Raw genomic sequence first — 27,061 nt, forward strand, 5'->3', positions numbered from 1 at the left:
TGTAATGTTACTGATGTATGTTTAAAAATTTTTTTATGTTTTCATGCTACTACTTAGCTTCACATCATTTCAGCTTGAAGAAATCCTTTCAACATTTCTTGTAAGGCAAGTCATGGTGATGAAATCCTCCTTATTTTGTTTATTTGGGGAAGTCTTTTTTTCTTTTCATTTGTGATGAACGGCATTGCTGGGTAAACTCTCTTAGTTGGCAGTTTCTTTCAACACTTTTAATGTATTATTCTACTTTGTCCTGGTCTGAGAGATCCACTAATGGACTAAATGGGGGTTCTCTTTTTGGGGTCAAATTTTTTTTTTTTCCTGCAGCCTTTAAAATTCTCTTTAACTTGAGTTTAAACAGTCATATTATGTATCTTGGGGACAATTTTGCAGGGGGTGGTATTTATGAGTGTCATGAATTTGGATATTCAGCTTTTTCCCCATGTTTGAGAAGTTTTCAGCCATTATTTCTTTAAATAAATTGCCTGCCTTTTTTTTTTCTTTTCATCTTCTGGAAGTCCACTAATGCATATATTGTTTCCTTTATCTATATCCCATAATTCATATAGACTTTCTTCACTTTAAAAATTTTTTTTTTTTAGTATTTTTTAATGGCTATACTCACAACATATGGAAGTTGCCAGGCTGGTGATCAAACTTAAACCTCTGCAACAACCCATGCCACAGCAGTCAGATCCTTAAACTACTTTGCGGCAATGGGAACTCATTCAGTGTTTTTATTCTGATGCTGAATGAATAATTTTGTTTTCCTCTGACTGGATAATTTTAATAGATCTGTCATTTACCTCATATATTCTCTCATCTGCTTGATCCACTCTGCTGTTGATGCTCTCTAATGATTTTTTTATTCATTTTTTTCCTCAGCATTATTATTTCTATTGGTTCTTTTCTATTGGTCATTTCTATCTCTGTTAAACTTCTCACTTATGTATGCATTGTTTTGTAATTTTGATGATTTGTCTCTGTGTTTTCTTATAGCTCCCTGAATTTCTTTAAAAATGCTATTTTGAATTTTTTTATTGATTTAATTGCAGACCTGTATTTCCTTGGGAATCGTTATTGGAAAATTATTGTATGAAATTAATAATATTAATATTAAATGTATTATACATGTTAAAGAGGCAAGGTCCTTTTTCTTGTAATGCTACAATCTAAAACAAAACAAAGCAAAATAATAAGAGGAGCAAGTTATGAACAATATTAAAAAATAGCAAAGTATCAGTACTACTAAGAATTTACATTTATATTGTGCTTCCTGTGTCTCATACCTAAGTCAAATTTTTTATTTCTCAGGCAATCTTTTAAACAGGACTTTGCTGTTATGCTATTATCCACATAAGTAATACCTGTGTAACTAATTCTCTACAGCAGATGTAACTGAATCAAAAATATTAAATAATCTGGTTAAGATCCCATCACTGGTGCCGCAGAACAAATTTAATAGGATGACCCCACAATATAAGATATGAGGAAAAACCATAAGGTGGAAAGATGGCTAAATTAGGAGACCTGGGTTTAAATTTCAATCTTCTGCTTAATCTTGGCCTTAAACATGTAACTTGCCCTCTCTTAGAATCAAATGCCACCTGTAAGAGTTTCCTGGTGACTCAGCAGATTAAGAATCCAGTGTTGTCATTGTTGTATCTGCAGTTACTCCTTGGTGTAGGTTCAGTCCCTGGCCCTGAAACTTCCACATGCCATGGGCACAGCCCACTCACCTCTCCCTAACAAAAAAATACCAATGGTAAAATGAGCTTTAGGATTATAAGACACTTATATGAGGTCATGTATGTTCTCTTCATATATTAAGAATCAAACTATATGAAACTCTTTTAAAATACATAGATATGCTCTGATGCACTTGATTTAGGGAGTTGATTGAGGAAGCCCTCCTATGGGAAGAACAGACATAGAAACAATCCTTTATAAATGCTTACTAGACTTTGAGACCATATCAAAAGACAAGACCCAGATTTTACCCTTTAAAAGAAAATTGCTGTAGGAGTTCCCATCGTGGCTCAGTGGAAACAAATCTGACTAGTATCCAAGAGGACACAGGTTCAATCCCTGGCCTCTCAGTGGGTAAGGATCCGGCATTACCATGAGCTGTGGTGTAGGTTGCAGATGCAGCTCAGATCTGGCATTGCTGTGGCACAGGCCAGCAGTTACAGCTCCAATTTGACCTCTAGCCTAGGAACCTCCATATGCCATGGGTGTGTCCCTCAAAAAACAAAAATAAATAAAATAAAATAAAATAAAATAGCTGTAATTCCAAAGAAGGCAAGTATTGCAGATTAGGTTGTTACAGAGTGTTGCAACATTAATCCAATCTGCAGTCATTTGCATTTCAACTTTATAAGTTTTGCTGTATTTGCATAGCACCTATACCATACGTATAGCGTAAGGGCATAGCTCTTACTTTCTCAGTATTTTTAAAGTAACATTAAACGTTTTAACTTAACTATATCCTGAGAAGTAATGTTATGAAACCACATTATATGAATATTTTTATGTCATAAACAATAATATACAAGTATAAGCAGTATTTGTATTTTCAGCTATATAATAACATAGAGGAATATGCATATTTATTTGTTATATTTTAATATTTTCCTCTTTGAATCTAAACTATATGTATAAGTAGGACATATCTAAAGAGGTGTGAAGAGTTGTGTAATAAAAGCAAGCTCATCTCCCTCTATAGGCCTTCGGCCACCTATATTCTCTTCCCAAAGGCGAGCACTGTCAAAGTTTCTGTTTATCCTTGCAGGTATGCTCTAGGTATGGAAACTTTTAATTTTAAAATCCTCAAACAAATAATCTTTCTAAAATAGAACTTATATTCCTTCCATCAGTGGATGAAAATACCTGTTTTGGCTCTGTCTCACCCAACTCTGATATTAACAATCTTTTTTGAAATTGTTCCTCTATCTCCTGGGTAAATATAGGTCAAAACTTTGGATATTACATTAATGAAAATATTTTGATGTTGTCTTTTAAATTTTCAATTTCTGAAACTTATGTATCCATTTTAAATTAGATATTGTGTCCTGATGTTTTTTGAATTTTAAACCTATTACAAATTATATTTCCTGAATTTCTTAAATAGACCTTTTAAAAACAATGATTAAATTCGCTTTATTTGCTTAAAAATATGTTTTTGAGATTCATGCTTCTTAAGTAAAATTATAATCATTCATTTTAAACCCTGCATAATATTCCTTTGTATGAACACAGCACAACTTATTTATGTATTTTCCTATTGACGTATATCTTTATTATAGCTTATATGCCTTGTACATATGCCCCATAATGTTTACAAGGTATATATAAATTATACATTAACTGAATTGATAACATTAATTTCTTTAATTAATAAATTTAAGATTTATTTGAACCACTACCATTACAGATTAATAGATATACATTACAGGTAGTTTGAAGCCCTTTGCCCTTCTCTTAGCATGTTATCATCTTACTCATCAAAATAACCCCTTTTTGGAATTTTGCTGTGGCGTGCCTTCACTTTCTTATAGTTTTAATACTTATATCTACATATATATGTATATATAGCTGAAGAAATAATATATTATTTACTTTCACTTACCTTTCAACAATTCTCAGATATGTCAGCATAATCTTTTCTAGCTTCTTACTTGTATGTACGCTCATTCATTATTGGCATCAATACATAATAATATCATTCGGTATCAGTACAGAATGATTTCCCACATCATGTGTCTATCAAAATTAATTATCCCAGTAGTTTGACTTCTGACATCTGCATTTTAACAATTCTTGATCACTTTTAGTTATGTAATTCAAGAAGCACTCTTGTTGATTGTCCATCTATATTTTTGCTTAGGAATACCTTGGCCTATTAAATGTTTTCTATGATGCGTGTAGGTCAGGGCCATTTTGTTGCCATTAGGAATTTGCTGTCTTTTAAAGTGATCATGTCCATTTCACCTCCTATGCTTAAGTGCTTCCATTTGACATGTGCTTTTCCAGAACTCTGTCATTCCCAGTGACATCAGAGTGCCCATTACATAGACTCCTCCCCTTCTACTATTTCCTGAAAAGATCACACCACCACTGATGGCAGTGGTCTTCTGACTAGTAAATTCTGTTTTGTATTATAGAATGGTGTTGCTTGTCTTTGAATAACCTGTCCTTATATATATAAAAAAATTATCCTAACTTGTCTCTTTTTAGCATGTTGATCTTCTCTTCAATACCTTGTCAATTATGGCTCCTATCACAAACATGGTAAGCCATCAGTTTTTTCTTTTATGCTGCAAGGAACTACGTAAGTGGTATATTGGGACCAGTCCCAGATGTTCTTGCAGTTTGTTAACAGTTTCACAGTTGTCCTTTTTAGTTTTATGTATAATATCAGATTTTCTCTCTCTTCATACTTATTTTTTCCCTTTGCCTGGCAAATTATTACTCATACATTTATTTTAGCCTTTCACAATAACTTTTCCTTAGGTGCTTATCATGTATACAACATGAGTTTTGCTTTAGATGCCAAACTGAGATTTGTTTAATTTTAACAAAAGGAAAGTGAGTTGAATCCATTCACATTTATTGATATGCTTGAAAGTTTGATGTGTGCTCTGTAATAATAATGTATAGTTATAGTGTGTTTATTTGCTGTGTTTCTTTTTCTGCAAAGCTATGTATCTTTTCCCTTTTAATTTATATTTTTATGTTTGTAGAAAATATAAATTACTTACATCAATATAAATATAAGTATGATTAATTTCATATTTTTGGTTTGTTTTTTAAGTTTTTCACATGCAAGTTTCTTCTGGATGGTTTGTCATCCATTTTCTCTACAAACATTTATAATTATTCTACTTTTCTGTGTCCTTCTTCTTTTCCTGTCTTTCACTGCATTATTTTTTACCATGTTATAATGTAAAATATTGGGCCATCGGGCTTCCAGTTTGTCCCTACCATTGTTTTAGTATTTGATCTATATTTACATAAATTAAAATATCCCTCATAAGACATATTGCTGATATTCATTGCTTGGATGAAGTTTATTCTCTATTGTATTCCATAAGAAGGTCTCATGTTTGCAGCATTGCCTAATTACCTACATTTCAAAATTTGCTTTATGTAGCCTTGGCATGTAAGGACGGTTTGGCTGGATAAATAGTACTTATTTTATGATTTCTTCCATAATATTTTTGTTTATGTTTTTAATCCTGCTCTGTTTTAACTTGACTTTGTATGTTTTTCTTGAAAAGTCTAGGATTAGTCTAATTTTTCTTCAAGTATTGGTAAGTTATTTGATCATTTTGCCTGGAAGCCTTGAGAAACTTTTTTTCCCTTTATATTTAAAATCAAGTGGATTATTTATATATGTTGTGGAGTTGCTCTTTCTGATATAATTTTTTTCAGACACCCTGTAGATCCTTTTAATAGGTGGGTTAGGGTTTTTTTTTTTTTTCAGGAAAGTTTTTTCAGATTTATCATTAAATTAGTTTAGATTAATTTTGTTTTGCTTGTGTATTAGTACTTTTCTTCAGGAAATAAAATAATATGAATACATTTTCCTGTTTTCTTGCCTTTCATTTATGTCATGTCCTCTGTGGCTCCTTTTGCTTTTTTTACCTAATTTTAATTCTCTGAATTGTTTTAATGTGTCACTTCAGTACCTCTCACTATATTTTAATTAGAATCTAGTCTTTTTTTAGAACTTTAAGATTATTCTTTTTGTTATTTTTTCTTTTATATATTTCTTGATTTCAATCAGTATTCGTATTTTTTCTATTTCAAAAATTTCATATATATTGAATGATTTAGGATGTTTTTAAATAGTTCAGAATGCTTATTTGAATATATTCAGTTTAGAGTATATTACAGTTTTCTTTGCTTAATTGTTATATTGTAGAGAGGAGGTTGATAAAACATGAGCTTTTTTTTCTAATTTTTTTTTAAGTGAATAATGCAGTGTAGGTTTGCCTTTTCCAGACTATATGTATATTGGGATGGATCACAATATTTCTAGTTCAGTGGTGACCCCTTTTTTCTAAATAGCAGAATTTAGATACTTCACTGAATATGTATATATCTTGTATTTCTTCAGATTTTGTTTCTCTTTTGTCTTGGAGGGTACTGATTTTATTTTCCCATCCCACAACTTTCACCAACTGCTAGGGTTGTCAAAACAAAATGCCACACAATGGATCATTTTAAAAAAACAAAAAATATATTTTTTCACAATTCTAGAGGCTGGAAGTCCAAAACCATGGTGTCAGTAGGTATGGTTTTTTTGAAGGCCTCTCTTCTTAGCCTGCAGATGACCATCTTCTCCTTGGTTCTTAATATGGCCTTTTCTCTGTACATACACATCTCTGGGGTCTCTTCCCCTTGTTATAAGAATACCAGTCCTTTTGGATTAGGGCCCTACCCTTATAATCTCAGTTAACTGTAACTACAATCACACTGAAGTTTAAGACCTTCACAGATGATTTTAAAGAACCACAGATCAGTCGATAACACAAATCCTCTTGCCAAAGCATACCTCTTCCTTTTATTTGTTTTTTTTTTTTCTAAAAATCTTTGTGTTTAGAAGATTGTAACATCAAAACTCATATATTTCTTGTTAAAAGATTGATTGAAGTATGATTAGCCTAAATTATATAGTGTACATATTTTTAAGGTATATAATTTGCTAAATTTTGTCAGAGCCTTTATGCTACCAACTTTTTTTTTCTTTTTAGGGCCACACCCATAGCACATGGAAGTTTCCAGTCTAGGGGTCAGATTGGAGCTGTACCTTCCAGCCTATGCCATAGCAACACAGGATCCGCACTGCATCTGTGACCTACACTACAACTCATGGCAACGCCAGAGCCTTGATTTGGTAAGCAGGGCCAGGGATCGAATGCATCCTCATGGATACTAGTCAGGTTTGTTACCACTGACCAAAGCAGGAACTCCTAAAGTATCATAAGATAAAGTGTCATTCTGCTTCTATTAAAATCTCTACATCATATCCTTTTCTGCTGTTGCTACCCTGATCCCCAGGCATTTTCCTGCTAATTTATTTCCTTTAGCTATATGTTAATTTGTCCATGCAAGAGTATCATACAAGTGGTATTACGCATTCCATACTCTTTTTGTCTTTTCTTAAGCATACTTATTTTGAGATTTATTCATGTTGTTGCATACACTAGTAGTTCTTTCCTCTTTATTGCTGCACATTATTCCATTTTATGGATATATCACAATTTGTTTATTTGAATGCTTATGTTCTAGTATATATAAGACCATATGCTTCCATTTCTTTTATGTGTATACTCATTAGGCTAAGTCCTGTGATAAAGGCATGTTTAACTGTTTATGAAGCTGCTAATCTATCTTTGCATATTGTCTCTTCCTTTTTTTCTCTCTGTTGTCTCCTGACAAGGTCTGTGGTTCCTTCAAATTACATTTTCCTACTGTCTGTTTCTCCTCTACTGGAAGTTTCCTCAGGTGATTGTTGGCTGTCTGTTCATATTTATAAATGCATGTGAAAAACGAATTGGTGGTTTGGTGCATATTGGAAGCTTTCTGCATATATCTAATAAGCTGTAGATGTTTTTTGTTAGAAGAATTTGAATATTGGTATATAATGGTTTTTTCTCTCAAGCTAGCCAGATTCGTCTTCAACCTCCTACCTGGCTCTAAGAGAATTGTGAATTGGGGGGAAATATTACTCAGTGTTTAATATGTAAGGTTTTATTTAATTCTTCACTTTCTATTGGACCTTATTTCCTTCATTAAAATAGTCTCCATTTTATAGTTTTCCTAGTCTATTATACCAGGAACAAAGAGAGAGAGTACTATATACCATTGGTTTGTACCCCCTCCCCCAAGTTTGTATGTTGATACCCAATCCCCAATGTAATAGTATTAAGGAGTGGATCCTTTGTTAGGTGATAATGTTATGCAGTGGGAGTTCTCATTAATGGGGCTAATGGCCTTATACAAGAGATCCCAAAGAGCTCCCTTCCCCTTTTACCATGTGAGAACACAGCAAAGAAATGGCCATGTATGAACCTGGAACTAGGCTCTCATCAAACACTGACTTTTCCTGTGCCTTAATCTTGGACTTCTCATCTCTAGAACTGTGAGAAATAAAATTGTATTGTTTATAAGCCATGCATTATAGTATTTTTTCTAGCATCCCAAACTGACTAAGAGAATCAGCTGTCTCTACAAAGTGGGCGTAGATATCATTAGGGAATACATTTCTTGTTAAAACGATGTAAAAAAATCCTTCTGACTACATTGTCATTTTTACCCATGAAATCACTCAAGATGTACTTAATGTCACCAATTACTGATTACTTTGGGGACCCTGAAATGCAAATTGCATGCTTTTTTACTATTAAATAGTTGTCTCAGGATTCAGTTTTTTCAGGTCTGCTTTCTAGTGCTTACATTTTATTTTATTTTATTTTTTATTTTTTGCTGTGGTCTCCTTTCCCATTCTTTTTGCTTTTATCTTTTATGTCTTTAGAAATAGTAAATGTTGTACTAAAACATTCATATATTTGGAGCACGGAGTGTATTTTTTAAACCTTATTGAGATATAGTTAACAATAAAATGTGTATGTATTTAAGATGTACAGCTTGATGTTTTGATATCATATATATATATATATAGCAAAATGATCACCACAATCAAGCTAATTATCATAGCCATCACTTCAAATAGTAACATTTTATTCCCTTCTTTGTGATGAAAATCCTTAAGATCTATCCTCTTATCAATTTCAAGTATACCATACAATGTTGTTAATTCTAGTCACCATGCTGTACTTATGATGTTAAGAGCTTATTCATCTTTGTCCACCACACAGTACCAATATAAATCAGGTCCTAAATGTTAGCTTTCAGTTTACTTTGAAGTGCAGCTGAAAGTGTTGCTTAAAGCTATTTCAGAATGTAAGACTGTCTTTGAGTCTAGAGTTCCACCTTCTTTTACTTATTTAAGTCAATCATCATGGCTTAATTCAACCATTACTCCCTTCAGGAAAACTTGAACCCTAAGCTAGGATAAGCACTTTTCCCATGTTTTATTTATTTATTTTATTCCATTAACTTAGCATATGGTATTAGAATTATTTTCACAAGCTCGTTTACTCACATACTAAGCTGACTGAAAGCATAATTACATCAGATTTTCTTTTTACCCACAATGCACAGTGCTTGATACACATAGTCCATGTGTTCTTTTCAATAAAATATTAAGTTGATTAAAGGGCATATAGCAACCTTTTAGAATATAACGAAATCTTCACATTGGAAAAGGGAAATAATTATGATGAGTCCAGTAATTTTAATGTTTGAGTTGAACTTCTTTGCTCTCTTTGAAGCTTCCTGTCAAGAAATGGAGACGATTTTAGGTGGAAAAGTCATGAGTCATGAGGAAAAATCTTTATTTTAAAAAGGACAGTTTTTAAAAGTATGATAAAATACTTTGTATGTTTTTGTATTAATTATTTATTGTGTTAATTCCCCCCATCTTATTAAACATCAGTGCTTGCAATTTAATTCTTTCTACAGAAATACTGAATGTACTAAGCTTTTTGGTAATCATAAAAACATTTTTTTATGTTTACCCTTTAGTTTCTAGTGCAAGGACAATACTATGTGCAGTGTTACAATTTCTCTTCTACTAATATCATGAGCTCTTCTGACACTGATAATTGGTTTCTTCATGCAGTAAGTTTGCCAGATGACTCATAAAAATATCCAGCAGGTTATTTTTGCAGCCCCAAGAAAATATGAGTGTAAAACACATGGATACTCAAATTATAGTTGTTCTATGCAGAAAGAAGTAGGGCCTGTTAAGGGTTAGTATGTCAATCTTTTTTTGCTGTGGAAGGACCAAGACAGGGAAAGAGATAACAAAGCACACCTGAAATGATACATAGCAACTACAACAGAATTAATCCCTTTAAGTATGATTTTTTTTTTTTTTTTTTTTTTACTGGTCACTGTTTACCTGATCACCAAAATTTGATACTTAAATCATAATACCAAAATTCTTCTTGAAGTGGAAATATCAGTTACTCTTTTTTCTGATTCAGAATATTTATTTCAGATTCACCCCTTAATTACACTTAAAGAGGTCTTAAACAGAATTTTTTAAAAGTCAAGAACAACAAAATTCATACTGTATATACCAAAGAGGTACTTTCTTCCTAAAATGATATGACAAAAATAATATACAGGCAAAATTAAACCATGGTTCTTTTCTTGGCATCAGTTCTTTAAGCTGTATATGTTTGGAAAGCCTTATCATAGCTGTTGCCATATTTCTCTCTGTATTCTTGTATTGTCTAGTTCTCTATCTACCAGGTTATTTATTCTTAACCATTAAGGGACGTCATTGATCTGACCTGTTTGAGGTATCTTTAAATTTTTTTTTCTGTCACAAATAATGAATACATTTCATTTTAAACCAAATTTTGCAGTAAAAATAACAGATTGAATATATATTTTCAGTAATATTGCCTTCACCTTTTTAAGACATGTTTTTCTGACTGTGAGAGAAAGGTGAGGTATTAGCTAGTACATAGGAAATTATGTATGACACATAACTTATCATGTATCCAATAGTGAGCAATCTTAACCCTGTATTAGTATGCTGGACTGCCATAGAAAGACACCATAGTATGGATGGCTTAAACAACAGAAATGTATTTTCTCACATTTCTGAAAAATCAGAAGTTCAATATTAAGGCACCATCAGGGTAGTTCATTCAGGTTGGTGTCAGGATGAGGGTTCCCTCCTTAGCTTCCAGGTGGCTACCTTCTCACTGTGTCCTCAGAGGGTCTTTTTACATGGTCTTGTTCACAAGTAAAGAGGAGTGAGCACGTGGGCTCCAGTGCCTCTTCCTCTTCTTATAAGAACATCAGCCCTGTTGTATTAGGGCTCCAACTTTATGATCTCATTTAACCTTAATTACCTCCTTAAATGCCTTTTCTTCAACTACAGTAAAAAAGAGGGTTAGGACTTCAACATAGGCATTTTGAGGGGATCCAATTTAGTTTATAATACGTCCCTACCTCAGTTATGGTTTATTATTGTCAGTTTGGCTATGCTCAGTCATGAGTTAATACATGTGAGCATCATTTCTCACTGAAGAAAAGATGGGAACCACTTCTCATTGTTAAAAACTCCTTTGAAGAAGAGTCTTTTTGCCTTTACATTCCTAGTGCTGAATGAAGTACCAAGCCTAGATTGGCACTTATAAAATGACTATTTAATGAATAACTCCATTAAACTAATTTTATGGTCCATTTTGATCCAAACTGGTTCATGTCAGACTAAATATTTATTTATGTTGGTATACTCATTGTAGCAATTTATTGATATCTTTGCTGCACAAAACAGCTTTTTAACTCCATTTCTGTCAGTAAGTTTTACTCAGATCTTTGCAGAAATTCTAGATACTTATCTTCCTCAAGGTTCTTAACAGAATGTAATATGTGATTTAAGCTATGAAGATTGCTTTGGCTTTTGGCAACATGAGGCCAAGCTCCTGTCAAGTAATGGCTAGAAGTGTTGACAAATTTTATTTTTTGGATAGGTTCTCCAAATGTTCCTTACATTACTGGGAACTAAAAATATTCATAAACATAAGCACAGACATATATGCACATGAACACACACATAGGTGGCTTTCTAGGAGTGGTTTTTTTTCCCATTTCCTCTTTTAATTTTACTTAATTTCTTTTTATTAAAATATGGTTGATTTACAGTATTGCATACATTTCAAATGTATGACATAGTGAGGTCAGGGGTTTTTCTTGGCAGATTATATTCTGTTTCAGGTTATTACAAGATAATGGTTTTAATTCCTTGTGCTATATAGCAAATCCTTGTTGCTTATCAATTTTATGTAAGTAATGATTATTTATTAAACCCATTCATAATTTTCCCCTCCCTCTCTGTTTTCCCTTTGATAACCTTATAAATTTGTTTTCTATGTCTGAGTCTGTTTTTATATGTATATACATTTATTTAGATTCTGCATGAGTCATATCATATAGTATTTGTCTTTCCTTATCTGACTTATTAGTATGATAATCTCTAGTTTCATCCATGTTGCTTCAGATGGCATTATTTAATTTTTTATGGCTGAGTAATACTCAATTATATATATTTATATATATGTATCAATTGATATTTATAAATATCAATTATATATATTTATATATGTGTACATGTATGGATACACAGACACACACACACACACACACACGGAGAGAAGAGAGAGGGAGAAAGAGAGAGAATATCATCTATGCAGTTGTCTCTTGATAGGCACTTGGGTTTCTTCCATGTCTTTGACTATTGTACATAGTGCTGCTATGAACATTGAGGGCATTTTCAAATTAGAGGGTGTTTTTGGTTTTTTTTGTTTTTTGGATATATATCCAGAAGTGGAGTTGCTGGATTATGTGATAGTTTTAGTTTATTAAGGAAACTCTATACTGTTTTCTATAGTGATTGCATTAATTACATTCCCACCAACAGTTTAGGAGGGTTCCCTTTTCTCTGCATCCTTTCCAGCATTTGTTGTTTGTAAACTTATTAATGATAGCCATCCTGACTGATGTGAGGTGGTACCTCATTGTAGTTCTGATTTGCATTTCTCTAATAATTAGTGATTTTGAACATATTTTCATGTGCCTATTAGCCATCTATATGTCTATATGTCTTCTTTGGAAAAATGTCTATTCAAATCTGACCATTTTCTGATTGGATTGTTTGGATTGGGTTTTTTTGGTTATTTTGTTTGTTTGGTTGGTTTTTTGTTTGTTTTGCATTGAGTTGTATAAACTATTTATGTGCTTTCAGTATTAACCCTTTGTTCCCATCACTTGAAAATATTTTCTCCCATTCCATAGATTATCTTTTAATTTTGTTTATGGTTTCCTTTGCTGTGCAAAAACTTTGAAGTTTATTTAGATTCCATTTGTTTATTTTGGTTTTATTTCTTTTGCTTAAGAAGAGTGATCTAAGAAAAAATTACTATGATTTCTGATAGAGACTGTTTTGCCAATGTTCTCCTCCTGAAGTTTTATGGTGTCATGTCTTACATTTAAAATTTTAAAGTATATTGATTGCGTTTATTTTATATTGGTGTCACTTAATGTCCTAATTTCATTCTTTGACATGTAGTTGTCCAGCTTTCCCAGCACCACTGTTGAAAAGATTAGACTGTCTTTTCTCCATTGTACGTTTTCTCTTCTTCCCTTTTGATCTGTGTGTTTATTTTTGTGCCAATTCTATGTTGTTTGGATTATTGTAGCTATTTAGTGAATTTTGAAGTCTGGGAGAGTGATACCTCCAGCTTTATGCTTTTTCCTAAAGATTTCTGTGGCAATTCAGAGTCTTTTGTGGCTCCATGTAAATTGTAGGATTATTTGTACTAGTTCCATGAAAAGTACCCTGGGTATTTGAAAATATTTTCAAATGATGGAAACAACAAATCATTTGTATTGAAAGCATATAAATAGTTCACACAACTCAATGCAAAACAAACAAAAACCCAAACAGAAAATCAACAATAATGATATGATGGGAATTACATGAAATTTATAGATTGCTTTGTGGATTATGGCCATTTTCATAATATGGTTTATGATTATTCCAATACAAGAGCACAAAGTATCATTCCATTTCTTTGAATCATCTTCAGTTTCCTTTTTAAGTGTTTTTTAGTTTTTAGTTTTTAAGTCTTTCATGTGCTTGGTAAAATTTATTCCTAGGTATTTTATTTTCTTTAGTGCAATTTTAAATAGGATTTAAAAAAATCAATTTCTGACATTTCATTATTACTACATAGAAATGCACTGTTTTCTGTATATTAACCATGTATGCTGCAACTTTTTTGAAATTATATATTAGCTCTAATAGCTTTTGGGTGGAGTCTTTAGAGTTCTCTATATAGAATATCATGTCATGTGCAAGTAGTTACAGTTTTACCTCTTCCCTCTATATTAATCCTGGATTAGGATTGAATTTTGAGCAAAACTGAACAGTTTTTAACCTTGCTATCATGTTATAATGTTATTAGCAAGCTGTAAGCTGGATTGATCTCTCTTTTCCCCACATTATCCCAGAAAGGTAGATCAAAGGAGATATAAAAGTTCAATATATACATCATTATTATGCGGCAAGTTCTATATATTATATAGCATGGGCTACATAATATGTAGATAATGAGCACCCAAAATCTTCATATATTAACTCCATTACTGAGACATACAAAGTGTTAACAAATTTCAAGAAGAAATTATTAAGTTTAAAATACTGAAAAAATAATAAAACTATCACCTCTGAAACAAAAAAAATTACACATTTTTACTTTAAAATGTAAGACTTACAGTACTGTTTTGAATAGGAAAAGAGAAGACTCAAAGAAAATTATAAATGAAAGAGCAGACATATGATTTATACCACAGAAATACAAAGTGTCATTAGATACTACTATGAACAGTTATAGTTGGACAACCTAGAAGAAAGACAGATTGCTACAAACATATAACCTACCAAGGATGAATAGTGAAGAGACAGAAAATCTTACCATACCAGTAATGAGTAATGTGACTGAAACTTAATAAAAAATTATCTAACAAAAAAATCTTAGGCACATTATGACTTCACTTGGGAATTTTAACAAAAATTTAAAGAATTGATACCAATCTTCTAATACTTTTCTGAAAATCTTGTAAAGGAGGGAACATTACCAAACTCATCTAATGAAGCCAGAATTACACTGACACCGACATCAGATAGGGAGGCTGCTGGGAAAGAAAATCACAGGCCAATATTCTGAAAGAAAATGGATGCACAAATTTACTATAAAATGTTAGCAATCCAAATTCAACACCACATTGAAAGGATCATATACCACAATTGGGGAGGACTTTTCCTTGGGGTGCAAATCCCATGAATGGGAGGTGGTAAACAATGAAGAAAGAAATTTCTGTAACACAATTTTTTTTTTAATTTTTTTATCTGTCAATGGAGAATTCAGCTAGACATGAAAAATGTTACTATCATGATGGTTGCTGCTCATGTTATGTTAGTTAAATAATCTAGATGTATTGGAATTTTAAAACAAGAGATTGATAATTCCATTATTTTTTTTTCTTTGTAGGATATGGGTTGAAAGTATTTCACATAGTTTTCTAAAGAGATTCTATAAAAAGTTATGGATATCATTATTGATATTTTATTATATGAATGTAGATGCTGTGAAACCCTGTCAGTTTATGGAACGGTTGAAAGAACTAGAAGATAATTACTTTAATGATCTTTAATGATTCTTTGCTTATAATCACCAATTGAATAATGGAAAAAAATTTTCAAAGGTTTACTGTAGTGTTTTCTAATTCTAGATTTTCTTAAAAAAAAAGGAATGGTTATAAGAATATTCATTAATCAAAAACAAAAAATGGCCTCACAAATATTACACTGTCCATGAATGAGTTAAATTTGAATCTCTAAGAAAAGGAAGGTTTATTCATGACTCAGGCAGGTAAAATAACGTGTTGAGGGAAATTTTCCATAGTGTAAATCAGTAATACTAATTTTACATATTTGCCTATTTGAATCAACAAGTTGAGAGTTTAATCATAATCGATAGTATGATACAAATTGGCTACACAGATCTGTAAGAAAAAGTTGAAGAAGTTGGTTGATACTGGTATGCCGGAGTCTAGCCAGGGTATTCCTGGGGGGATGGACAGTGTCAGCAATGCACACGGAGACAGCCTCTTTGTCCCTTCTTTCAGGGCGTTGGACTGCTCAAACTTTATTGGCATAAGTGGTTGATTATATAGAGAGTTTTTCACTACAGATTACATCACAGTGTTAAAAGTACATTGGTTAACTATTAGGCTTTGTTTTTTGATCACATGGTACAGTAGCGATACATCACATTTTAAAATCTTCAACTTTAATGAGTACAATTCAAGGACAAACAGGTGTAGCATATCATGTGGGAAAGAGGAGACTCAGCACAAACCATCTCATGGCCAACTAGTTCCCACAAGCTGAAGAAGTTACAGACACAAAAATCCTGTCTTCAGACTAGTGTCTATCTTCAAAGTGTTGTTGGCAGGGAAACAGTATGAGAAAATACAAATCAACTTAGCCAGCTACCACTAAACTTTTCTAAAATCAAGGACAAAACTCACAGCTGGGTTTCTTTTGATCAAGAATAATATATGTCTAACTTCTGTAAACCTCATTAAAATCCTAACTCTAAAGTTTACTGTGTAACTAGTTAGTAGATAAACACTATATTTTAATTAAGTTGGATATGAATAGGGAAAAGTCCTTCAAGATGAAATTCTTATTATGTTATTGTTGTAATTTTGTTAAATCACAAATCACCACAGGAAAATAAGAATGGAAAATAAGAATAATAAGTAAATAATCAGGAAAGACTAAAGAAAAAATTGAATAACAAATAAAACAACAGGAAAGACTAGGTCTCCCAAGAAACAATCCATGTTCTCTGGCGCAAATGTGGAAATTGTTTTCCCAGGAAAGTCCCAATTCTATCCCATCAACATCAAAATGGGAGCTGTGTAACTTGAGGCCTGCCCTCGCTTGTACCGTACAGGCAGACTTTTACCCTGACCAGAAGCCCACCTTTGGCATGCACTGTTTAGGCAGGCTTTTATCCTGACCGGAGGCCCACCTTCAGCATTTACTGTTCAGGTGAGCTCCCTTCCTTGGTTAGGAACCTGCCTTCAGGTTTTTTTTGCCATCAGGCAAGGTCCTTTTTTTTTTGAGTCCCTGCATCTCCTCGGCTCCCTGCACTGGTAAATATAGAGTTGCTGTTCATTGTATGTAATGATGCTTTGAATTCTATGGTAATTAAACCAAGAGTTATTCAGTTACTTGATTTAGAATGATACAGTCTTAAAAGTAGTATGTTTTGGCTCCAAAGTTAAATTATTTTTTCCAAAAAAATAAAGCTAACGTCTTTTGTCATTGTGAATGTAAACATTAAAGGAAATTATTTTTTGGTGTTCTCTTAAGTTATTGTAAAACACCATATTTGTAACAACTTATATATGTATATAAGGATACTTTTCAGTTGTAAATTTTATGAAATCTGAATATAGATCAAATATATCCAATGAAAATTTAGTGTGTGAATCAAGATGTACTCTACTTATAAAATGCATATCAAAGTTTTAAGAATTAGTTGACAAAACATTAGAATGTTTCATTAATTTTTTAATGGATTATATTTGAGATCCTATTATATTTACTGTGTTTTAACTATAAACCTATTTAAATATAATATTATATAGAGAGTCCCCACTTTGTATCCACATGTTTCACATGAATGCAAGCAACCAGGGATTGAAATTTCAATTAATTGTTTAAGAGATTGCTTGTAAAAAGACATCTTTGATTGTTTCTAAGAAACCCTTCAGTTGTTCTTTCCCAGTAGCAGAAATACAGACAGTCTAGACATACCACTTAATCTTTAGGAGACAATTAGCTAGATTTAAGTATCAGCAAGGTGTTAAAAACAACACCGTAACATGAAAATAATGCCATGAAATAATACAATTAATGATATTATTAATATGTATTAATTTAACTTTTACTTCTATTTTATTACATCTGATTTCTGTCTGATCCATTTGTTTTACTTTTTCTAAAAATACTCTCCCTTCAGCTTAGCCCAGGAAGATATTATACATCAGCAAATATCTCAGATAGTTTATAAGAACATTTTCAAAAGAGATAAGGCAATATGTAGTTTAGCACATTATGATTAAACTTAAATCTATTTAAGATCAAGAAATGCAGAAAACAAGATTGGAAAGATAAAACAACTGAAAAAGAAGTTGTCATTCAGAAAACTGATATGCATTGACCATTGCTAAGAAGAATGGGAGATGCTTTAAAGCAAATCCTGTAAATGTACTGTATCCTATAAAGTTGGACACCAATTTGCTGGACTTAAAGCATAGTAATTTAAAATATATGAGATTGACTCATCTCTTCTGCATGATTTGCCATATGATTCAAAAAATCCCTCTAGTTCATCATTATCATAAAGAATGCCAAACAAATATTTCACTTTATAAAAATAAATAGGTATTATGGTAGTGTTCGAAAGTCCAAAATATAAGAATTTAATGGGTTATAAAAGAGTTTATAGAGATTTTTACCATTTATTTTTGCTATCCTTTTCAGAATATTAGAGAACTATGAATCACCCTTTGGTCCTTTTCTTGTTGGCCCCTGATTTACCCTTCTATAATACTCACCCTTTGTTTTATTGGGCTGCATATTTTCCTCAGAAAGGAAAACAAAACAAAAAAACAAAACTAAAAGTTTTACCAAAAGAATCTCTACTCCAGTGGCAGCTTTGAAGTAATGATTCATCACTTAGTGCTATTATTTAGTTAAATGATGAATTATTTAGTTAACAATTTAGATACTATTTGTTAAAATAAGAATCCTATAATATGCTCCTAATTTTGATGCTCTTTTTTTCTAAGTTACGTAATGTAAATTGTAATTATAATTCCTTCCCTTAGCAACTTATTTTCCATTTCACTCAACTCCAGTAGACCACCTACTGAAGAAGATGAACATATAAACTCAGGAAAGAAGCAAAGATAATTAAATCTCTAGTTTTGGATGAATGCATAGAAATAATGTTAATTTAACAAGTAGTCCATATGCCAGTATTAATGAAATAGCTTCTGGCTTCAGCTGGCTTCAAACAGAGGAAACTGTCAATTAATTATGTAAAATGCTATATGTAAATGGCACATCATTTGCTCATATGAAAATTGTATAGAGATTCTTAAAAACAACATGTCTGTGAAGGTTGACTTCATGAAACTGCAGAATGTCTGGAGTGACTATGGATAGACCTGGGCTTGAAGCCCTGTTTTAGCAGTTTCCATCTTATGGACTTCAAAGTTCTTTCACTATCTGAATGCTTGATATTGAAGTAGCTTTCTAGGCCCAAGAGGGAGCCACTCCTGGCTGGGGTGCCACATCAGCAGATGAAACTTGGTTAACTTTCATGTCCTTATAAATATTCTACTTGATTAGAAACGGTATTTCAGTCAGCCAGTCCCCGAATGTCAAACCAGCTCTAGGCCTTCTCACCCCAAAAGAGGTCGACTATACAGCCCCAGCCAATCAGGTATTTTCTATTTGTCTCTTCCCTTGTTCTTTATTATTTGTCTATGAAAAGTTTCTTGCTTTCTACCCCATTTTGCAGTTCTTCATAAAGGGACTGTCCATTTCTTGAAGTGTTAAATAAAGTTTGCATCAACTTACTTGTCTTCCTTAATATATTTTTTTTAACAGTTTTTGGCACCAAGGATGGAATCAGAAGCTGACTGCTAATGAGTGCCTGTGGAGCAAGGTGTATGGGCAAGGTGCCTGCTGAACCCTTTGGATTCCCTGTTCTTCTTGTTACTGATGGCTATGGGTAAGTCACTCTTCAATTTTAGCTCTGCTCTGTTGTGTGCGCTCTCCAATTAAAATATTTTACTTCATGTATACATGATCCCTAGAAAGGATCTGGGATTTTGGAAATGTTCCAGGAGTCTTCAGTAGGTGGCCACTCTTAGGGGACTCTCAAAGCTTCAAGGTAAATCCACAGCATAAACCACTGAGGGACTTGGGGAAAATATCTAAGGCAAACAGCTCCAAATCCAGAATTTAGGAATCTTTTGATTTCTGTCTTAGTTGAAAATCTTCACTTTGATATAAAGAAGCAAATTAAAGATAATGTGGTTGGTTTGGTAGATTAGTATCTTGTTATCATTCAGGTTACTACCCAATTCTTTGAGGAATTAAAAGGAACTGCCCTACCAGTTGAGTCTTTACAAGAACAGAAAAATCCTACCTGTTCCTCTTTTACTAATCCCAAAGGCTCCTCTGTTGATCTCAGAAAGCTTGTAGGTATTGTAAGTAATCTGGCTTTAGGAAATAAAATCCTTGGAGAAACTTGCATTCTTTCTCTGTGCCTTTGAGGTGTAAATGTTCTACCTGTTGTTCTGTAGGTGCTGAGAGCCATTTATTTGAAATGCAAACATCAGGAAGGTATTTATTATCAGAAGGAAAAAAAATGAGGGCTAGGCTATTTGTTAACTAGGAGAAATGAAAATCTTAGAAGTCTTCACAAATAAATAAAAGTTTAAGCCATCTGAACATGTACCTTTGACATCTGAACACATAACCTAAACGTATCCCATATGCCAGAAATTGGAATAAGCCATGATTCAGATCCAGCTCTCCTTTTTTTAAACAGTGAATTTTGCTTTATTGTAATTTTCTTGTGACTAAAATTTTTAAGTGAAGGCTATAAGATCTCTGTGTCTATCTATATGTATAATTTGTGTCTTTGTATATATGTTATAGACGTGTGGCATTTTTCACCTCTGGATGGTATTGCCAAAATTAATTTTTAAAGAGCGCTTCTAATGGGCTTAAAGAAAATTAAGCATTTATATCAATCAAGTGTACTCTCAGAAATACTAAAAAAACTAACCCAAGTGCTTTTCGCATTCACGTGATCTAAGATAATTTTCAGTAAATCAAAGCTAATTTAAGGGCTTTTTTGTTTAATTAAAACAAGCATTCTTTTAGAGCTTTTAGTATTAAATATAGTGTAGACATAAAACTTTTATTCCACCTAGGTTTTTTAAGTCACATAACCTCATGTTATCTCTATTACAGAATTTGTCAACAAGAAAACTTGATAACTTAAGATGATGGTTAGCTGTTTGGTGTCTTAAGAAATTTTCATGAGTAATCTTAACATAATTATTAAAAACAAGTAAAGTAATTAAATATAAGATAAATGTTTATAAGTAGACTTTTCTGTAATAATGATGTTTTATGGTGTGTTTACTTAAAAATAGTTCCCAAATTATTTTCTGTAACTTGATACTTCTGAGAAAAGTTAATGGTTAGATATTCATTGAATATCTTAATTATTTCCAAATAAGAGAAAATACTGAAACATTAATTATAAGTTGATCTACTTTTAGCTTCCTTTTTAAAGGAAGTAAAGATACTTGGGCTTATTAGTAAACATGTTTTGTGCCATTTAAAAATTCACTGTGAAAAAAATATACTTCTAGAAACTATGAAATGTATTTATAAATTTGCCAATCCACATAACAGTAGTGTAACAGACTATCTACCAATTTCTTACTTCTTAGTTTTCATGAGGAATTAAGGATAATTAAGGGTTAAAAATTTCAACTAATATGTATAATTAAAACTGAAGCAGGAGATAGTTGGGTTCCAGGCTGAGCACTATAATCTATTCCTTGTGGACAGTTAAAAATAAAAGCTGCATCCTCCTTGCATGAAAGATAGAAATCATCTGTTTCGCATTCCTGAGGTCAAGGAGACCTCTGGAAGTAAACACTCACAGAAAGGTTCCAAGGCTCAGAGAAAAGAGGGGCACCAGTCCGCAATACATCCTGTCAACTTCCCAGAGACTCTTATGCTAAAATCAACCCTGAGGGCAGAGCCCTGAATCAGGCTAAAGCCAGATGAAGCAAGAGGATTGGGGAAAGGGAGCCATCCCATCGAAGAACTGCCCCCAAAAGAGTGATTTAAAAACCTGCAAAGCACATATTGTTCTCTCTCTCTCTCTCTCAGTCTTTCTCTCCTTTTCTACCTCATAACCCACACGCAGCCTGCCTGGTACCTATATTTTCTCTGCACCTGTCTTCTCTCTGTTCTCTCTTTAAATGAACCCTTACTTACCTCACTACCCTCAGTCTCTTTACCAAATCCCTTCTTCAAGGGGACAAAGTTCTGGGGACCTACATCAAATAGTTAGGGTTCAGCATTCTCACCCGACAGTCACCCAAGGACAGAAATGACATGGGAAACATCTCTGTGTTCCCCTTAAGGAAAGTAGGATGTGTTTTTGGTAAGAAAAGAAATGAGGTATACAGATGTGTTTTTGTTAAGAGAAACAGAAAATAATTTTGTCCTACAAGTAAAATATATAATTCAAAATGAGAAAGAGGAGGAAGACATAGGACAAAATCTGAATGGATATAAAAAATTGTAGAAGCTTTGTGGAAAAATAATTTTGGGAAAGAAATTTTATGTATGTTCAAGATGGCTAAGATTAGATTGGAATTATTTAAGCTTAAAAATGAATTTTAGTATCTAGAGTTATGGGTACAAAATTAGAATGAGGTTTCTCTGTTAGAAGAATAAAGTTTTTATTAGATTAGTGGTCTTCTCTGGAAAATAAATTGTAAATAAAGTTTTTTCTTTATCTTTTAAGTAAACTACCTAGAAATCAAAGATTTTGTGAGTCGCCAAAATAATGTACTGTGCTTCATGTTGCTTTATCAGGTCTTTGATTACTTGAGAAAACCTAGTTTTATCAATATTAAAAGTGCTGAGGTTTTTACAACTCTGATGTTCTGAATCTGCGAAGGCTTTGAAGACTTTGAAGAAAGTCTATACTATAACTTTGGTTTAAATGGATAGTTTTTGACAAACTTCCCCCAAACCAAATTCTAGATGAAGTCTTTTGACTTCTAACTTTGAGATTTTCCCAAAGGACCTTTGGAAATTTCAAAGGATTTGTCTTTCACTTGGTAAAATGCTGAACTAATTAAGTTTTTTTTGATATGTTAAATTACATGGGAAGTGATATCAACTAAATTAATGTTATATCTATCTTCTTAGATTATGTTTGTATGGAGGCATGTTATTAATATGAGTGTTCTAGGAATTGTATGAAATTCCTACAAATCTGATAAATTTTGGTATAATATTATCAGTCATAATTCTAGTTATTACCTTAAAATGTTGTATATCACAAAAATAACCAAATTTCCTTGTCAGTTCCATCATAATGAACTCTCATCAGATGCTTAACCATGGAGATTTTAAAGTGTTTAGTTATTTACAGTTATTTTTTATTCTGATTCTTTGTAAAAGTGAGCTTCATGGAAAGGACCCTACCAAGTACTCTTGACCACTGACATTGCTGCCAAATTATAAGGTCTCAGACTTTGTGCAGATTTGACATCTGGTCCTGTGGAATTTATGGAGACCTTAAAATCGATTTGACTAGGGAAAAAAAGTATTTAACATTGAGTAGACTGCCCCTCTCAAGGTGTCAGATCAAGAGAATCGAGAATGCTTCTGTTGGAATTCACGCTGTGGCTCCACAGAGCAACTGCCAGACTTTGTCTCTGTGAGGATTCAGTTCAATCCTTGGCCTTGCTCCATGGGTTAAGGATCTAGCATTGCTGCAAGCTGCAGAGTCGGTCACAGATGCAGCTCAGATCTGGTGTTGCTGCATCTGTGCATAGACTGCTGTTGCAGCTCCAATTCAGCCCTTGACCTAGAAACTTCCATCTGCCACAGGTGTGGACGTAAAAAGGAAAAAAAAAAAAAAAGGAATACTTCTTTTCTTTTCCCATTCCCTCTTTGATCATCCTTTTCCTAATTCTTACACCATGAAGGTCTCTGATTCTTTTGCCCACCTTTTCCTTTCTCTGGCCTGAAAAGATAAGGTTGTGGTTTACTTATCTTAGGCCTTTGTAAAGGAGGGTAATCCAACTTCCAACAGACTTGAATTTGCTGTGATGCTAGTGGTCCTGTAGTTTTTTCTGCCTGTTACAAACTTCTCTCTGATTTGTAAGGCATAGGTTTCTCTGGAACAAGATCACTGGATAAATTCTTATGGAAAAGAGGAGACACATATAAAATACATAAACAGACCTATTGACTAAACAAAGTATTCCCCCTCCTTGGGATCTTTTCTTGACTTTTTGATTCTACTTGTTTGGCGTCATACAGACCCTAGTTCAAGAGTGCTTAACAAACCATGGACATTGTAATGGTCTTAATAATTATTATTGCCTCCCTAATATATTGCATTCTCTTAAAAGTTATATGCATATGAGCATTCACTGATGAGCTGACATGATCTCTCTGACTGGAATGACAAAAAAGCAAAGAAGCTACAAGAATAGGAGCCCAATATCAACTCCTCTGAATGCTACACTGAGGCCAAAGAGGCAAAGGAAACTGAGTCAAAATAAGACCAGCATTTTGGATTATACCTCTGAAATGGACAAAACAATGATGAAAAGGGAGGAACTGTTGAAATAAATTTTTGAGATGGGTTTGTGTTCCTACCTGGGGTATTTCAGCAAACTGAAACCTAGATAACTTTTGTGTCCCTATAAATGCTTCACTTGATTGGAAACAGTAGACTCAGTCAGACAGTCCACACATATCAAGCCAGCCCTGGACCTTCTCACCCCAAACAACTATATGACCCCAGGCAATCAGATGTTTTGTTTGTCTCTCTTTGTTTATTCTTTCTCCTATAAAAGCTTCTTGCCTTCCACCCTGTTTTGCACATCTCCAAAAGGTGACTGTTCACTTCATGAAGTGTAGTGAAGTTTCTGTGTATCACCTAAATTGTCTTTAATCATGTTTTAACACTGGTGACTTCTTTGTATACAAGTGTCATAGGATCAAATACGATCATGTATCTAAGGGTTTATATACTACCTAGCACTTACGAATAATTCAATGAAAGGCAGATGCCATTTTTACTGAGAAAGATAGGAAAGGTGAGGACCAAGTAAATAAATCACTAACACCATTGTGATTTAATAAGTAGAATTTGGATACTGAAATCAGTTTAGCAAATGAAATACTTTTAACCATTTTTCTTGAGGAATAGTTAATTTACAATGTTAGCTTCAGATGTATAGCAAAGTGATTCAGTTATATATATTTTTTATATTCTCTTACATTATATATAATTTATTATAAGATATTGAATATACTTCTCTGTACTACAAAGTAGGATCTTGTTGTGCATTCCTTTTATGTATAGTAGTGTGTATATTTTAATCTCAAACTCCTAAATTGTCTCCCCCAACTGCAATTCCCTTTGGTAACCATAAGTTTGTTTACATGTCTGTGAGTCTATTTCTGTTCTGTAAATAGGTTTATGTATATGATTTTTGTAGATTCCACATATAGGTGATATCATATGATATTTGTCTTTATCTTATTTCATTTAGAATGATAAATTCTAGATCTCTCTGTAGTGCTGCAAACGGCATTATTTCTTTCCTTTTATGACTAGTATTTTATATATATATATATGTGTGTCTGTATTTCATTCTTATATATAGATACACCACACCTGCTTTATCTACTCTATCCTTTCATCTTTCAATGGGCATTTAGGTATTTTCCATGTCTTGGCCATTATAAATAGTGCTGCTCTGAACACTGGGTTGCATTTATCTTTTTGAATTAAATATATCTCCAGATATTATGCCCAGGAGTGGGATTGCAGGATCATATAGTAACTTTATTTTTAGATTTTTAAAGAATCTCCATATTGTTCTCCATTACACCTGTACCAATTTACATTTCCACCAACAATGTAGGAGGGTTCCTTTTCCTCCAGACCCTTTCCAAAATTTATTATGTGCAGACTTTTTATGATAGTCATTTTGATTAGTGTGAGGTGATATTTCGTTGAGGTTTGATTCTCAATTATCTCATAATTAGCAATATTGAGCATTTTTCATGTGCCTAATGACCATCTGTATGTCTTCTTTGGAGAAATATCTATTTAGATCTTCTGGCCATTTTTTTTTTTTCCCACTGTACAGCAAGGGGGTCAGGTTATCCTTACATGTATACATTACAATTACATTTTCTTTTCCCCACCATTTGTTCTATTGCAACATGAGTATCTAGACAAAGTTTTGAATGCTACTCAGCAGGATCTCCTTGTAAATCTATTCTAAGTTGTATCTGATAAGCCCAAACTCCCGATCCCTCCCACTCCCTCCCCCTCCCATCAGGCAGCCACAAGACTATTTTCCAAGTCCATGATTTTCTTTTCTGTGCAGATGTTCATTTGTGCTGGATATTAGATTCCAGTTATAAGTGATATCATATGGTATTTGTCTTTGTCTTTCTAGCTCATTTCACTCAGGACGAGATTCTCTAGTTCCATCCATGTTGCTACAAATGGCATTATGTCATTCTTTTTTATGGCTGAGTAAGTAGTATTCCATTGTGTATATATACCACCTCTTCCTAGACCAATCCTCTGTTGATGGACATTTGGGTTGTTTCCATGTCCTGGCTATTGTGAATAGTGCTGCAATGAACATGCGGGTGCATGTGTCTCTTTTAAGTAGAGTTTTGTCCGGATAGGTGCCCAAGAGTGGGGTTGCGGGGTCATATGGAAGTTCTATGTATAGATTTCCAAGGTATATCTATACTGATACCCATAGTGGCTGCACCAGTTTACATTCCCACCAACAGTGCAGGAGGGTTCCCTTTTCTCCACACCCCCTCCAGCACTTGCTATTTGTGGACTTATGAATGATGGCCATTCTGAGGGGTGTGAGGTGGTATCTCATGGTAGTTTTGATTTGCATTTCTCTTATAATCAGCGATGTTGAGCATTTTTTCATGTGTTTGCTGGCCATCTGTGTATCTTCCTTGGAGAACAGTCTATTCAGGTCTTTTGCCTGTTTTTCCATTGGTTGATTGTCTTTTTTGCTGTTGGGTTGTATAAATTGCTTATATATTCTAGAGATTAAGCCCTTGTCGGTTGCATCATTCGAAACTATTTTCTCCCATTCTGAAAGTTGTCTTTTTGTTTTCTTTTTGGTTTCCTTTGCTGTGCAAAAGCTTTTCAGTTTGATGAGGTCCCACGGGTTTATTTTTGCTCTAATTTCTATTGCTTTGGGAGACTGACCTGAGAAAATATTCATGATGTTGATGTCAGAGAGTGTTTTGCCTGTGTTTTCTTCTAGGAGTTTGATGGTGTCCTGTTGTATATTTAAGTCTTCCATCCATTTTGAGTTTATGTTTGTGCATGGTGTGAGGGTGTGTTCTAGTTTCATTGCTTTGCATGCAGCTGTCCAGGTTTCCCAGCAATGCTTGCTGAATAGACTTTCTTTTTTCCATTTTATG

At 33.1% G+C, this 27,061-nt stretch overlaps 1 long non-coding RNA gene across 4 annotated transcripts in view; it reads left to right on the forward strand.

Moving 5' to 3' along the window:
* LOC102164767 (uncharacterized) overlaps positions 1-27,061 on the forward strand; it is a 614,073-nt gene that overhangs the window by 218,852 nt on the left and 368,160 nt on the right. For 3 of the 4 annotated variants that reach the window (XR_014821810.1, XR_014821808.1, XR_014821812.1), the window contains one exon: positions 19,406-19,529. This is a non-coding gene — a long non-coding RNA (uncharacterized LOC102164767). Of the gene's footprint in view, positions 1-19,405; positions 23,491-27,061 lie in introns of those variants that run through there. The other variant, XR_002336025.2, reaches the window with a different exon arrangement.

The sequence above is a fragment of the Sus scrofa genome, chromosome 1, assembly GCF_054392235.1.
Source record: "Sus scrofa isolate SSC_HxYL_T2T_F1_AM1 chromosome 1, Sscrofa_HxYL_maternal_Yorkshire_Landrace_v2.0, whole genome shotgun sequence".
In the NCBI taxonomy this organism is placed as follows: domain Eukaryota; kingdom Metazoa; phylum Chordata; class Mammalia; order Artiodactyla; family Suidae; genus Sus; species Sus scrofa.